This window comes from Callospermophilus lateralis, chromosome 9 (assembly GCF_048772815.1).
Source record: "Callospermophilus lateralis isolate mCalLat2 chromosome 9, mCalLat2.hap1, whole genome shotgun sequence".
Classification (NCBI taxonomy): domain Eukaryota; kingdom Metazoa; phylum Chordata; class Mammalia; order Rodentia; family Sciuridae; genus Callospermophilus; species Callospermophilus lateralis.
This window is the reverse complement of record NC_135313.1, coordinates 22472376-22484790: the sequence shown is the minus strand read 5'-3', so window position 1 is coordinate 22484790 and position 12415 is coordinate 22472376. Positions and strand designations below refer to the sequence as shown.

Sequence of the window (12415 nt, the reverse complement as noted above, 5' to 3'; positions counted from 1 at the left end):
TAAATGTATGTATATATGTATAAATATACAAAAATGATAACATGTTTTACATTTGAATATATTATTTTTATTTCATTATAATATATCATACTGTATATCATAAACTGAATCTTATTTTCTCAACAGTATTTTTATTTACATTGTTTTGTGTAGCTGTATTTTATTCATTTCTACTGGTCTGTAATACCATTGTGTTATTTTCTCATATTTTATTTTACATATACTAAAAAGTTATTAGTGTGATATCCAATTTTTGCAAATGTACGCAATGATTCAAAGAACATTATATCTGGAGATTTTATATAATGGAGGATATGTCTGAAAGTTTTTCTTTGACAGAAGTTCTCAAAAGAACTTTTGGTTTGAATGTTTGTGTTCATCACCCCCTAAGGTAAGAGGACCTGTATAGGGTGTGTGTGTGTGTGTGTGTGTGTGTGTGTGTGTGTGTGTGTGTGTGTTTGGGGGAAAAAGAGAATGACAGAAAAAGAGAAAGACAGAGATTTATTTTGAGAAACTGGCCCATATAATTGTGGGGGTTATCAAGTCCATAAATTATAGAGCCAGAGAGTAGACTAGGGACTCACAGAAGAATTGATGTTTAATGTCGCAGCTTGATCAGAGGCAGTCAAGAGGTCTAATACCTTCTTCCTGGGGGAAATTGTCTTTTAAGGCGTTCAGCTGATTGGAAGAGGCCTATTCACATTAGGCGGAATAATCTGCTTTACTCAAAGACTACTGATTTAAATGTTAACCTCATCTAAAACGTACTTTTAGCAGAGATATTTAAACTGATGTTTGACAAAATATCTGGGTACTGAGACCTATCCAAGTTGGCTCATCAAATTAGCTACTGGAAACCTATTTATCATCCTAAATGTTGTTAAGTACACCGAAGAGATTTTTTTAGGGGATTATATCTAATGATGCCTACTGTAAAACAAATTAAGACAAATTTTAAATATATGTATATTTATTTATTAATTTAAAACCTGTAATAAAGTCACTGCATCTTAATTTAAATAACATTTTTATAAAAAATCTGCTTGATCCCTAAATAAAAACTTTATCAAAAGAATAGCAGAATTTTACATTTTCTTAAAATTTTATGTTTAGTTTTTGGCTTAATAGATTGTGAACTGGAGGAACCTTTTTCTTTTCCTTTTTCATCCTTAGCAGATTTTGTTTTTTTTCAAATAATCATTTTAGTCTTTGTTGATCTTGCATTGTACTATTCTATAGTTTATTTTTTCTAACCATAAAATTCATGCTTAACACAAAAATTTTCAGCCAGTCTTCTTTTTATAATAAGCAATTAATGAACTCAGTTCCCTTCAAAATATTGGCTTTACCTCAAATCATAGGTTTTATATGTTGTGCTTTCATTCAGCTTCTTTTTCAAACAAGTCCTTTGATATGTAAGTTATTCAAACTATTTTAAAATTTGCACATATATAGGCTTTTCAGATATTTAACTCTATTATTCATTTACAACAATCAAGTTGTTGTCAGAAAATATAGTGTCTACAATAATAATCCTGTTGAATTTAAGTCTTGCTTTCTGGAATACTATATGATCTATTTTTATAAATGTTCTATATGTACCTGCAAAGAATATGTAGTCTCTAGTTTTGGGGAAATGATATGAATATGACTGTTAAGATTTTTAATTTGTGTTTTTCAAATCTATATCCCTATATTTTAAAATAGAAAACAAAATGGAGAGAGGTTTGCAAATCTTTCACTTTGACAATAGAATGGTTATTGTTGTTTCTGCAGTTCTAACATTATTGTTTTTTTATCAGTAAGGACATTTAATATTTTTACATAATTTACTTGTCATGCCTTTCTAGGAATGAAATATTTTACTTCAGTGTAGGTATTCTTTTTACCCATAGCAACACTTTTTGCCGTAAGGTCTTTTGTCTGATGTATTTCATCTTTCTTTCCATTTTCTTTTGGCTGAGTATTTTTACTGTCTTTTATTTTGTTTATCATTATTATGTTTTATGAGAGCATTATACACCAGTAGCTGGGTTCAACCTTACAAAATTATACATGCATGGAATCTGACCCACTCCAATTCAATCCCCATTCCTTCTCCTCATCCTCTTTCTATCCAATTCCCATTCCACTTCACATTTTCCCTCTTTCTCATCCATTTATCCATCCTTGATTTGTGCTTTCAATACATACATAAAGGTGAAATTCCCTGTAGTACATTTATATACCCACACAGCCTGATTTTATTAAATCATTCTACATTTCCTCCCCTTTCCTGTTGCTACTCTCTCCCACTAAATTGCCTTCTTCTACTCCAGTGATCATCCCTAGATCTTTAGGATATCTGATCCTGCCTCCTCACTTATTTTTCTTATTTTACTCTACCTTTCACATATGAGAGAAAACATGCCATCCTTGTTATTCTAAGTCACCTTCTTTCACTTAGCACAATGTTCTCCATTTCCATCCATTTACGCTCAAATTTCATTTTTTATAAATGAGTAAAACTTCCTTGTGTATGTTTTAGTCAGTGTTTTTTGCTGTTATGACCAAAAGATATGAACAGAACAATTTTAAGAAGAATAAGTTTATTTGGGTCCTCACAGTTTCAGAGGTCTCAGTCCATAGTTGGCCAACTCCATTCCTTGGGGCCTGAAGTGAGGCAGAACATCATGGTGGAAGTATGTGGCATCAGGAAGCAGAGAGTTATACTCAACAAGGACAAAATATATGCCCTGAAGACATGCCATCAGGGGCCCACCTTCTCCAGCCACACCCCACCTGTCTAGTTACCTCACAGTTAATCCCTATCAGGGGAGTTATACACTAATTATGTTAAAACTCTCTCATAACACAATCATTTTACACCTAAACTTTTTCCCCACATCCTTGCCAGCATTTATTATTTGTGTTCTTGATAATTTTAATATTGACTAGAGTGAGATAAAATATTAATGTAGTTTTGATTTACATTTTCCTAATCACTAAAGTTGTTGAACATTTTTCATATGTTTGTGTTAATTTGTATTTCTTTTGAGAAGTATCTGTTTAGTTCTTTTGTCCCTTATTAATTGGATCATTTTGACAATATTAAATCTGCCTACCTATGAATATTGGAAGTTATTCCATTTTCTGAGGTCTTTTTCGATTTCCGTATTCAGTGTTCTATAATTTTCATTGTAGAAATGTTTTACATCCTTAGTTAGATTAATTCCTAAGTATTTTTATTTATTTATTGAGGTTATTGTGAGTGAAATGGTTATTCTAATTTCCTTCTCAGAAAAAGTCACTGTTGGATCACAGGAATGAAGCTACTTTGCTGAATTCATTTATCAGCTCTAGAATTCTTTTGGTGGAGTATTTTGTGTCTTCTAGCTATAAGATCACATCATCAGCAAACAGATAGTTTGACTTCTTCTTTTCCTATTTGTTTTCCTTTAATTTTCTTTTCTGATTGCTATGGCTAGGGTGCTGAGAACTATATTGTATATAAGTGGTGAGAGTGGACATCCTTTTTATTTCCTGATTTTAGAGAAAGTGCTTTCAGGTTTTCTCTGTTCAGCGTGATGTTGGTTTGGGGCTTGTCTTAGCCTTTATAATGTTGAGATACATTTCTGCTATCCCTAGTTTCTCTAGCATTTCAAATATGAATCGGTGCTGGATTTTATTGAAGAGCTTTTCTGCATCTATTGAGATGACCACATGATTCTTTTCCTTAATTCTATTTATGTGTAGAATTACATTTATTGATTTGAGTATCTTGAACCAAACTTGCATCCCTGAGATGTAACTCACTTGATCATGGTGTATTATTTTCTTGATGTGTTTTCAAATGTGGTTTGCTAATATTTCATCAGGGTCTATAGTTTTCTTTACTTGATGTGTCTTTGTCTGGTTTTGGTATCAGAGTTAAACTAGCTTCATAGAATATATTTGGAAGTGCTCCCTCCCTTTAAACCTTCATTAAAAATGTTGAGTAAGACTGGTATTAGTTCTTGTTTAAAGGTCTGGTAGAACTCTGCCGAGAATCTATATGGTCCTGGGCTTTTCTTTGTTGCTAGGCTTTTGATTGCTGTTCTAATTTCATTATTTGATATTGTGCTTAGATTTTCTATATCTTCCTAATTCAATTGGGCAGGAAATGTGTGTCTAAAAATTTATCAGTGTCTTTAAGATTTTGCAGTTTTATTGGAGTACAAATTTTTGGAGTAATTTCTAAAGATCATCTGTTTTTTACAGGTGTTTGTAGTGATATCTCTTTTTTCATCTTTAATTTTGATTTGCATTTTCTCTCTTTCTTTTGGTGAGTTTAGCTAAGTGTTTTCAATCTTATCATTTTTTCTGATAACCATTCCATTTTTTAACTTATTTTTTTTAATTTTAATTTGTTATGTATGACAGCAGAATGCATTACAATTCATATTGCATATATAGAGCACAATTTTTCATATCTCTGTTTATATACAAAGTATACTTAGACCAATTCTTGTCTTCATACATGTAGTTAGGGTAATGATGTCCATCTCATTCCACCATCTTTTCTACCCCCTTGCCCCCTCCCTTCCTCTGCTACATCTTTGCCCTATCCAGAGTTTGTCTAATCCTCGCATGCTCCCCCTCTCAGCCCCACTTTGAAGCCTTCTTATATCAGAGAAAACATTTGGCATTTGTCTTTTGGGGATTGGCTAACTTCACTTAGCATTACCTTCTCTAACTTCATCCATTTACCTGCATGTGCTATTATTCTCTTTTATTGCTGACTGATATTCCATTGTGTATATATACACCATCTTTTCTTTATCCATTCATCTACTGACAGGCATCTAGATTGGTTCTACAATTTAGCTATTGTGAATTGTGTTGCTATAAACATTTATATAATATGTCCCTGTATATTCTATTTTTAAGTCCTTTAGGTATAGACCGAGGAGTGGGATAGTTGGGTCAAATGGTGGTTCCATTCCCAGTTTTCCAAGAAATCTCCATAGAGCTTACCAGACTGGTTGTACCAGACTGGCAGTCCCACCAGCAGTGTGTGAGTGTGCCTTTTCCCCCACATCCTTGCCAACACTTGTTGTTGTTTGTATTCTTAATAGCTGGGATTCTGACTAGAATCAATAAATGGGATGGATTCAAACTAAAAAGCTTCTTCTCAGCAAAAGAAACAATCAGTGAGGTGAATAGAAAGCCTACATTTTAGGAGCAAAGTTTTACCATTTGCACATCAGATAGAGCACTAATCCCTAGGATATTTAAAGAATTCAAAAAGCCAATCACCAAAAAGACAAATAACCAAATTAGTAAATGGGCCAAGGAACTGAACAGATACTTTTTAGAAGATGACATACAATCAAACAACAAATACATGAAAAAATGTTTAACATCTCTAGCAATTAGAGAAAAGCAAATCAATCTTATGTTTTTGATGAAATAACTCTTCATTGCATTGATCTTATGTGTCATTATTTTATTCTCAATTTCATTAATTTTGGCTCTGAATATTATTTTCTGTCTTCTACTGATTTGGGGGTTAGTTTGTTGTTTTCTAAAGTCTTGAGGTGGAGCTTAATCTTGGAATCTGATTTTTTTGTTGTTGTTATTGTTATTGTTTGTTTGTTTTTTGTTTTTGGGTTTTTTTTTTAATATAGGAAATCCATGCTATAAATTTTACTCTTAGAACTGCCTTCATACTGTACAGAGATTTTGATATGTTGTATCCATGTTCATATTTGTTTCTAAGAATTTCTTGATTTCTTTCTATCATTTCTTCTATGATCCATTTCTTCATTAGAAAGCATATTTTTCAAACTCTCTGTGTTTATGTGGTTTCTATTATTTTCTTTGCTGTAGATTTCTAGTTTCATTCCATTATGATCTGGTAGGATGCACAGGTTTATATCTTTATTTTTTCTTTGCATTTGCTAAGACTTACACTTGACCTAGAACATGGTCTATTTTGGAAAAGATTTCGTGAGCAGATGAGAATAAGGTAAATTCGCTATTTTGGGATAATATTCCAGAGATGTCTATTAGGTCCTTTATTTAAAGTACTATTTAGATTGGAAATATCTATTGATTTTTTTTGTGGATGGCCTGTTCATTGGTGATAGAGATATGTTGAAATTACCCTGTATTATTGTATTGGGGTCTATCTAGGATTTTTCAAAAAGTATTAAGAAGTTTTTTAAATGTAGTTAGGTGCACTGACATTTGGAAAATATATATATGTCCTCAGATCAGAACTGAGATCACATAGACAAGATCAGAATATAACCTCTCCAATTATAATCAAAATGCCTAAAATAGAAAATAAAGAAAGGATATTAAAAGCTGCAAGAAAAAAAATTGTCATGTCACAGTTAGAGGCAAGCTAATAGTTTACTTCTGATTCCCAACTCAAATCCTAAAATCGAGGAGGTCGATTTTATATAAAATTTATATATAAAATACATATATATATGTATTTTTTTATATATATATATATATAGTGTGTGTGTGTGTGTGTGTGTACATATATTTATTTTCATTATATCTTCTTGTAGGATTGGTCCTTTACCAGTATACAGTGGCCTTCTTTGTCTCTTCTGATTAATTTTGGCTTGAAATTTGCTTTGTCAGGTATGAGAATAGCTACTCCTGCTTCTTTACAGACTTCATTTGCATGGAATTTTTTTCCCATTTTTTTACCTTCAGCCTGGGGATGCCTTTACATTCACTATTATTTATATTCAGCATTATTATGTATATGCGTTTGTAGTTTCCTGACATTTGGTTTGTTTGCTGACTTTAAAACTATCTTGATTTTCATTAAGTTGGTTGCTCTTAGTGATATTAATTTCTTTAGGAGCTTTGCAGTTTGGTTTTGAGTTCCTCTGTGTGTAGTTTTTCTTTGAATATTCTTTGTAGTTCTGGGTTGGTAGTCATGAATTCTTTTAGTTTACCCTTGTCATGAAAAGTTTTTATTTCTTCCTGTTATTTAAAAGAAATTTTTTCTGAATATAGCAATCTTGGCTGGCAATTTTTGTTGTTATTTTTATTTTTTACAGCTCAGAATATTGATACTAGGACCTCCTGGATTTTAGGGTTTGAGTTGGGAATCAGAAGTAAACTTATTAGCTTGCCTCTAACTGTGACATGACAATTTTTTTTCTTGCAGCTTTTAATATTCTTTCTTTATTTTCTATTTTAGGCATTTTGATTATAATTGGAGAGGTTATATTCTGATCTTGTCTATGTGATCTCAGTTCTGATCTGAGGACATTTGTCTGTTACTACCTCATAGAAAGTGTTCTTAATCCCTTTATCCTATATCTCCAAGTTTTCTTTTATCCCAGTCTTTTCTTTTATCTCAGGTTTGTTCTCATGATATTATCCCTGTGTTCTGATATCTCTGGAATTTCATTTACTTTCATATCTGTGAAATTATTTGGGGGGGGAATCATGCATTTTGGTAGGAGATCTATTTGCTTTTTTTCTTATGTTTTCAGAGGCCTTGGACTTTCACCTCAATTGAAATGGATTCCTTTTCCTCTTTTGTATGCATTCCATATGTGTGTAGTTATTTTTTGTTGTTGTTGTTGTTCTGATTTCACTCTGTTTTTTATATATGAGTATAGATGTCCAAGAGTGAGAACTGAGCACCCTGTCTGGTTGTACCTCCTTGGGGCATAGCTGATGGTATTGGGTTTTCTTCTCCCCTATTCTATGTGTTGAAGTATTGTTAAGGCTCAGGTGAGGCTAGATCATGTGTGCAGTGTTAACTATTCTTTCACTGAGTTGTGAGTATTGTTAAGCAGTAAGATCTCTGTTCTGTGGACTTGAAGTGTCCCAATTACTTTTTAGTCCCTCTTAGAGGATGGGGGAGCCAAGAATAGCACAAATGTTAGCAACAGATATACACCCTTAAAATAATATCCAGAATCTACTTTGATATCAATAATACTGATTGTCTTCAATATAGGGATAGTGGGGTCAGTACTTACCATCAGCACCAACAATTTAAAAACCATGAACTAGATTATGTATTAACCAGCAGGTGTCTATTACATCATCCACTGTATTAATAATTACAACAACATGAATATGGTAGGGATTACATAAACTATATAACCTATTAGTGGAATTACAGTTTCTTAAGTAAACATAAAATAGGATAAGAAGGCAAGTGAGCATTTTAAATATTTTAAAAAGTAAATAGAGGAGTGTCAGGAGATAAGGAGCAGATGTTAACTGCAAAGAGGAGGAATACAAAACTAACTAAAAGTATTTAAAAAATTAAAATGAGGAGGAGGGAACAGGAAAATTTGGATATTTACAGGGGAAGAGAGTGAAAAGGAGGCAATAAGAAGAACAATAAATAAGGTATGAACAAACAAGAAAATGTAAGATCAAAACAATTCAAATCCATGTATAATTACATTCCACCCAAGTCAAACCAAGGCTAAATAATAAACAGGGATAGAAGAAAGCAATTAAGATGAAAGTAAAATTATATGAATGTTGACATATATATATATATATGTACATATGTATCCAAACATATCTGCACTGTGAGAACACATTCAGCATATACTCATACCCACCCACAGACACACAGAATCTCCAGAATAGAGAAAGTGGAAAATAAATAAATAAATAAATAACAAAATGATGTTATACCATGCAGACTTGATTTACTAAATTATAAAATTAAGCAATGTCTTACCTTCCTTTCTGAAAAATACATGAACATCTCCCTCTCAATATTATTAGTTGTGAGGAAAAGACTAACATTAAACAAAGACGAGAGGGGGGAGAGAAAGTGAGAGAGAAGGGAAAGCATATGGAAAAAGTAGGAGACCTTCAATGTTACACAATATTATAAGAGGTTGTGAAGGGAAAGGAGGAGGGGAAAAAAGGGAGAGAATTAAACAACAGCAGAGGAGGTACAGAGGGAAGATGGGAGGGGAGGGGAGGGGAGGGGGGATAATAGGGGATAGGAATGGTAGCAGAACACAATAGTCACTAATATGCCATTATGTAAAAATGTGAGTGTGTAACCAATGTGATTCTGCAATTTGTATTTGGGGAAAAAATGGGAATTGATAAATCGAGTCAAATGTATGAAAGATGATATATCATGAGCTCTGTAATGTTTTGAACAATCAATAAAAAAATAAAAAAATATTATTAGTTGTGTTATTTTTATTTTTTAAACAATTTGTTCATTTTTCTACACAAATATTTGAATATATTTAAATATTTATCAAATTGTTTATTCACTACTTCTTCATTTCAAATGTTTCCTTATAGGATCTTTTATAATTTTTTTTTTTTTTTTTTTGCGTTCCTATAGGGGAGGCCTGCTTAGCTGAATTTTTTTTTCCTCTTTGATTATGGAATAACATTATTTATTTTTATATGAGTAAATACATTTCATTTCTGTAACGTATTTGTTTTAGGATGATGTAGTTTAAATGTTTTGGAGATAATAATGGTACCTACCTTGTGTGTGTGTAGTGTGTGTGTGCATGTGTGTGTGTGTGTGGCATATATTAGCTATAATATAAATAAAATGCTTTTCTTCCTCCGTTTTCCTATCCTCATTATTCTTCCTATACTTTTTATTGTTGTTGCCTATGGTGTTCTAGAATTCATACATATGTATCTAAAAATAGAATTCTTTTTGTTTGCACTGTATATCCTATTGCAAACACCATATTTCTAGAATTTGTTTTTCTGCTTCTTACATTTTCTAGTTCCTGTACTTTTTCAACCTTCAGTTCTTATGTTCAGTTTATCCTGTTTTTAATTTCCATGCTCTTCTGGCATTTTATATAGAAAGCCTTTCATTCTACCTTCCTTATTTCTTTACTTCTATACTGTTATTCCTGTTCTATTTTTATTTAGGGTAATTTATATTTAATTTTAGATTCATCTTCCAATTTTTTAATTTCTTTTGCTGTGTTGAATCTGCTATTAACCCAGCCACAGACTTATTAATTTCAATATTTAGATTTTTACATGTTTAAATGTTCTACTTTTTTCACAGTTGCAGATTAATCTTGTATTCTTTTGTTGCTTATTTTTATTTCAGTAATTTCTTTTACATTTTATTCATAGTCATGTTATATTTGGTACTGAAAATTACAACAACTAGAGCTCTCCAGAGTATAAGTCTTTGTTAATTTTATCAGCTCATCTTCAGTCATAACTTCTTATTCCTATTATGTGTTTGATAATTTTTCTGAAGTTTAGATTTTATTGACTTATGTCTGTAAAATGTCAGGAGCCTCAATTGGAATGACTTAGGCTAAATACCAATGACCTGGATCCATCTCATATTTAATTCAGGCTCTTGTAACAAAATGCTATAGAATGGGTAGTTTATGCAATAAAAAATTTATTTCTCCTAGTTATGGAGACTGGAAGGCCAAGATCAACATGCTTGGGTTCTGGTGAGGATTGTTTTCTAGGCTTGCATGTTGCTATCTCTTGCTCTGTTCTCACAATGCAGAGAGAAAGTGAGCTCTAGACTGTTTTCTTATATGGATGCTAATTCCTCTAAGGCATCCTCATATGCATGAGGCTAGAACTCCAAATACTATCACATTGGGAAATAGGTTTTCACCACTAGATTTTGGCATGAAGGACACAAATATTCAGTCTGTAGAATCCACTTTTTCTCTTTTAGAGGTTTTGGTTTTTCCTGTTTGTGTAAAGCCCAGGGAAGTCCTGCCTTTACATCACTTAAAGCCTACCTTTAAATTTTAGTATGCCATTTTATCTCTCATTCAATCTTTCTCAATCCTTAGAGATGTTCTTTATTTTCTTATAAACCAAAATCATACAGCTTTTTGTATTTCAAACCATGTCTTTTTAAAGGCAAAAAAACTTCAAAAAATATTCAGAAATTTGTACACTATTTATTTTGACTTTAGTGGAGTTTGTACACATCAACTATATTCTTAGTATATTAGAAACATAAGAACATTGTCTACATTTATTACTTGTAAACTTAGAAATGCATTTCTTATTATTTACTAAATATCAGTTTATGGTACTCATAAAGAAATAATACTACTTCATTCCATTTGCAATTATTCCAGTTATGATTTTTGTTTCTCCTGGCACATGGCTTAAAGTTAAGAGACAAGTATATTAAGGTTATATGAGAGTTTTTCAGCCACAGGCAGAAATATACTATAGTAATTCTTATTTTAGGCCAATATTTTCATCTATAATAGCATACTAACCATTGGAAAGAGATTTGAGTGAATGGCAAACCTTAATAATACATAATTATTTGTTTTTATATTTGCTCAAATTTTTAGATAAAAATATTGTGTGGTATATAATGTTAAAAACAAAATGCTATATGGAGACATATGTACAAATAAACAATCACCACAAAGCAAAGAACACTTCATTGTCTTTTTGAAGGACCTGTCATATAGTGGTTTTTTTCAACTATGCTAATGTGAAAAATTAATGTCCTTTTCTAATTTTGATGAGAATCTCTGCATGGTCTAATCCCTCACCTCTGCAGCACTTTCAAGCTCTCCCTCTCAATTATAGCTGTTTCTCCAGTGCAAATAAAGAATTTTAATTTTCCTCTTAGCATAAAAATAACCAAATATATGAGCAAGCAAATGAAACTCGCCATTTCCTCTTTTAGAGATACCACACACTCTTTCTTCTCCATTTATAGAATGACTTCATGCATTCATCCATTCATACACTTATTTATTCTGAAGTATTTTCAGAGTATCTCCATTGGTCAATCATGATGCTTGATGTAATAGAAACAGAGAAAAGAAACATATTTGTCCATCATAAAATACAGCCTGGGGAAGAGTGTAAATAAATAGCTTATTACTAGTCAGTGAGGAAAAGGTGCACACATAGTGTGTCCAATGCAAAAGGATATGTACAAGGTAATGAAAGTGAAATTTCCTTGCAGCTGGCATTTTGCTAAAAAACAAAAACAGAAACAAAAACCTAGGGACTTCTGCTGATATAACTGACATCACTCATTTCTTAAGCTCCTGTGTCCACTATTGGGAAGCCACTGTTTTTTTTTTTTTTTTTTTTTTGGTTGTTGTTTGTTTTTGTTTTTTTAACATCTTCTAATGACCTTAATGGAAGATCCAGTGCTTTTTCCTCAAACATCTAGCCCTTAAACTCTTTCATCTCTCATGATCTTGCTCAAAAGCCATCTCATTCCTGATTACTTTCTTCCTTCATCATATAAACTACACATTGGGAGTTAGTTAATCTAAACATAAGCAAGCAATGTTGACTTACTGTTTTATATTGTGGTATGTTTTTGAAATTATCATAGATCAGGTCTAAATTTTCATCATTCTGTGGTCACATTATTTATAGAGCCAAACATATAACCTTGATTTCATGCAGAGTAACAAAAACACTAACT

At 31.8% G+C, this 12415-nt stretch overlaps 1 protein-coding gene across 1 annotated transcript in view; it reads left to right on the top strand.

Moving 5' to 3' along the window:
- The window catches only part of Spag16 (sperm associated antigen 16), an 895679-nt gene that overhangs the window by 472640 nt on the left and 410624 nt on the right, over nucleotides 1-12415 (top strand). The gene's annotated exons all lie outside the window — the stretch shown is intronic.